Source organism: Nannospalax galili, unplaced genomic scaffold, assembly GCF_000622305.1.
Source record: "Nannospalax galili isolate Female #2095 unplaced genomic scaffold, S.galili_v1.0 scaffold189, whole genome shotgun sequence".
Taxonomy (NCBI): domain Eukaryota; kingdom Metazoa; phylum Chordata; class Mammalia; order Rodentia; family Spalacidae; genus Nannospalax; species Nannospalax galili.
In genome coordinates this window covers 5343547-5348310 of record NW_008360331.1, presented here as the reverse complement: position 1 = coordinate 5348310, position 4764 = coordinate 5343547, and the positions used below count along the sequence as shown (strand labels likewise).

Genomic DNA, 4764 nt, shown 5'->3' with positions numbered 1-4764 from the left:
CCTGGCAAAGGCTATCCTAAAGCAGAGACATGAAGGGCTAAGTGTGACTGAGAAAGAAGCCTTTGTGATCTGGGCCCCTGAGATTTATAGTATAACCCAGGCTAGATAGCGTGCTAGAGTCTATAAGCTCTGATACACTTTAATTCCTTTCTATGCCAAATAGTACGTCAAATAATCCTTTGCCCAAAGTATAGTGTAGATATTCGATGAAAATTGACCAAATACAAAATTTCGCTTTCTCTTTTTAAAAGAATTAATTTTAACTGAATTTTTGCGAATTTCGTACAATATATTTTGATCATATTTAGACCCTGCTCTACTGTCAGCACCCCTCTTATACCTCCCCCACTGGGTTTCGTGTTCTTTGTCATATATGTTAAAACCTATCAAGTCAAGTTTTTTGTCGTTGCTGTTTTTTGGATCTTTTTTTGAGACAGGGTTTTCTTGTAGCTCCGGCAGGCTAGGAACTCACCAAATAGACCAGAATGACCTCGGTTTCACAGAAATCCGCCTGCCTCTGCCTCCCCAGTGTTGGGATTAAAGGCATGTACCATTATGCCTGGCTGAGCCAAGTTTTTGTCCCCAAATGTCCTTCTGTGTGCATTCATCAGCTGGAGTGTAATTAACCTATCTAGTATTACATCCTTAGAGAAAACCACCCCTCCCTCTCCCAGTAGTTACAGGCTGCCAATACTTCCTCAGCTAAGGCTGGGGCTTCTACACACTTCCCCACTTCTCTGCTGGGATTTTATCTGGCTTGAGCTTACATGAGTCTTGTGCATGCTGTTATCATTGCTACAAGTTCATATGAACAACTTTTCAGATGTCTGAAACACTGTTTCCTTGTGGTCATACACCACCTCTGGCTCTTATCGTTTTAATTCCCCCTCTTCCATAATGCTCCCAGAGCCTTGGGTGGCAAAGGTTTGACATAGGTGTCCTATTCAGGGATAAGCACTTTGCTGTCTCTTATTCTTTGCACTTTGGCCAGTTGTGGCTTTCTGGGTTAATTGCCATCTGCTGCATGAGGAAGCTTCACTGCATTAATATTCTTTCATCCCCCTCTTCCGCTATGTTCCCTGAGCCTTAGGTGTAGAGGTTGCACTGTGTATGTATCACCTGGGGCACCTCATAGACACTCTCTGTGTTTGACCAGCTGAACTTTATAAATAGTCTCCATCTGTTGCAAAAAGAAGCTTCTTTGATGAGTGGTGGGAGGTACACTTGTCTGTATATATAAGGATACATGGAATACAGCAAGAAATTATGTTGGTCTAAGGATGTGACAAAAGTAGGTTTTTCTCTAGGATCTATGACCTCTCCAGCCTTGTGTATTTGGCTATGTTTACAGTACCAAAAATGAGTTCCCTCCTATTGAGCTGGCCTTAAGTCTAATTACACAGCTGTTGATTATTCCCAAGATAAAAGTGTGATTATTGGGGCTGGAGAGATGGCTCAGCAGTTAAGAACACTGGCTGTTCTTGCAGAAGACTAAGGTTCAAATCCCAGCACCCACATGGCAGCTAACAACTGTCTGTAACTCCAGTTCCAGGGGATCTGACAGCCTCTTCTGACCTCTGTGGCCATTGCACAACACGGGTGTACTTACCTACATGCAGGCAATACATGCATACACATAAAACAAAAATAATTAAAAAAAATTTTAAAGTGCCATTATTGCACCTGTAGAGATTATTTGTTGGGGTGATCAGTGTTGTGGTTCATAGACTTTACAGCTGGATGGAACCATTGATTATTTTTCTCCATTGACAGTTTGCATAGTATCCCCTAATGCTATGGGAGCTAGTTTTCAGGGAGGAGGCTTCCAGACCAGTTCCAGCTTGAATACTCCAAGCCCTGTGTCTGAAGTATATCTTGTCTTCAGCAATAGGATCTTACCTTCAAGTTCTGGGGAGGCAATCAAGTGTTCTGGAAATAGCCTGTGTTATTTTGGAAGTCTCTTAGATTACCCTGACCAACAACATGAAGAGAGGTTTCTCCTGTCTGGCACTGTGCTTTTGTTTTATAGCCTTTAGCTATATAGATGTTATATGTGTATTTTTCAGTAGGCTTTTGAACTAATATATTTCCCTCTGGTTTTTCAAGCCACCTAAGTGTTATTTATCAAAAATATGGAATGCTTCATGAATTTGCATGTCATCCTTGCCCAGGGGCCATGCTAATCTCTGTATCATTCCAATTTTAGTGTATGTGCTGTTGAAGCACTCCACTCTCTCTTGTATTTCCATCTTCTACCCTTTCTGAATTTTTCAGTCCTATTATGAGATGCCAAGTAAGATGTCCTAGTTTGTTTCTCCACTGCTGTGACAAAATGTTCTGACCAATACCAACTTGGGAAGGAAAGGGTTTATTTTATCTTACATCTCCTGAGTCACAGTTCATCAGGGATCCCAAGGTAGGAACTCAGGGCAGGAACCTGGAGGCAGGAGCTACAGCACAGGCCATGGAAAAACACTGCTTACTAGTTTGCTCCCCTGATCCCTGCTCAGCCTGCTTTCTTATGCAACACAGGCCCACCTGCCTAGGGGTGGCACTACCCACAGTGGGCTGGGCCCTCCCACATCACTCAACAGTCAAGAAGATGCCCCACAGACATGGCCACAGGCCAGTCCAATGGAGGAAATTCCCCAATTGAGGCTCCCTCAACCCAGGTGTGTCAAGTGGACACTAAAGCTATCCAGCACAGTAGGTGTATGATGAATAACTGAAGAGGTGTAGTGGAGCAGAGCAGAATTTGAGCATCTGAGGAGGATAAAGGAACTTGGTGAGATAGACAAATATACTGTGGATTATGGGGACCAAATTTCTCTTATTGGAGAAGGGAGTTACAAGGTTGGAAAGGGATGAGATTATAATGTCCCCTGTTTGGTTGGATTGGAATTGGAGATGCTAAAGTGATGTTGACTTCCCCCTCATCAAAATAAATGCCTTTTTTCCTACTCTATAGGACTAGTAAGCTGAAGCAACATTGGGTATATTCAACATGTCCCCTCACAAATTCATATATTGGATAAATCCCATTATGAATGGGATTAGCACTCTTATAAAGAGATACTGAAATATTTGCCCCTTCACAATGTAAGGACTCAGAAGACACATCTAGAAAGAAATTGGACATCTCTAGAAACTAAATCTGTTATACCACTAATCTTGGACTTTTCAGCCTCCCAAATTGTGAGAAATAAATTTCTGTTGTTTAGAAGGCAAATACCAGCTCATAGTATTTGTTACAGCAGCACGAATGAACTAAGACATTGTGCTTGAAAGTCCAAGGGAAATCACAGTCTAACATTTTGTTAAGTGACTTCACCTCCAAAAAGGAGGCTAGCAACACATCACTTAAATTCCTAAAAAGTGGCGGTCCCTTTCAGTAATTAAGATTGTGCTTTCCTTTCATCCACAGCTCAAAAGGATTTTATGCAGCTTTATTAAACTGATTTCCCAACAGTAGGATGCCATGGGGAGCATCTCTTGATATAACAATGCAGCTACAGCAGGAAGAAATGAACTCCTGGACTCTGGTTGCACATATGTAAATAAGATCTCAGCTCCTTGGTTTTTAGCTCATTCTCTTTGGTGTCATGCATTCAGAGATAGATAGATAGATAGATGGTAGATAGATGATAGATAGATAGATGATAGATAGATAGATAGATGATAAATAGATGATAGATAGATAGATACATAGATAGATAGATAGATAGATAGATAGATAGATAGATAGATGATAGGTAGGTACATAGATGATAGGTACATAGATGATAATAGGTAGATAGGCAGATGATAGGTAGATAGATGATAGATAAAAGATAGGTAGATAAGTAGATGATAGGTAGATAGGTGATAGGTAGGTTGATGATAGATGATAGGTAGATAGATGATAGAAGATAGATAGATAGATAGATAGATAGAGATATATAGATAGATGATAGATAAATGATCAGTAGGTAGATAGATGATAGATAGATGATAGATAGAAGGTAGGTTGATAGGTAGATAGATGATAGGGAAGTAGATGATAGATGATAGGTAGACAGATGATAGAAGATAGATAGATAGAGATAGATGATAGATGATAGATAGATAGATAGATAGATAGATAGATAGATAGATAGATAGATAGATATAGATGGATTTACAACTTTGTTCTAATTTTCAAGAGGAAAAGAAGCCTTGAGCATCATCAAAGTTTGGGATTCTTTTTGCCACTGTGGCTAATGCATTTTTTAGCTACCTCATCAGGATACAGGAATATCTTATTTCATATTCATGGAACAAAAAACCTCAGACTGATCTGTTCTTACAGACCTACACAGAGGACCAGAACTCACAGGAGCTAAAAAAGAGAAATCAGGGTGTGAGTTTCTTTCCACTGAGGTTATTTAGGACCATGAATCAATTCCATATAGAAAATAAGAAATGAAAGTTCAGTTTCAGCAGAAACGTCAGTCACAAACAACTCTATTTCAGATGTTGCTGTGTTTCTAGGGACAGGGACAGCATTCACATCTTGGACCCAGCTTCTGATCATTTGACGCAAAGCAGGAAAAGATAAGTCAGTCCTTGATGGTCCAAGAAGTACATTTGCCCAATGTATTCTTGTTCTCTGAGTCTCAGGAATATCAGCTGTGTGAAAGGCTGTGTCTCAAGGAAGAATCCAGGGAACTGAGCCACCCAAAACAATGACAATCAAGCACTGTTATCAGATGCTGTTCTGGGAACCAAGAAGATCAAGATGACAAG

The 4764-nt window shown here is 40.3% G+C and overlaps 1 pseudogene; it reads right to left on the bottom strand.

Moving 5' to 3' along the window:
• Positions 1-2126: 2126 nt before the first annotated feature.
• Positions 2127-2226, bottom strand: LOC115069010 (annotated as a pseudogene).
• Between the last annotated feature and the right edge of the window lie 2538 nt (positions 2227-4764).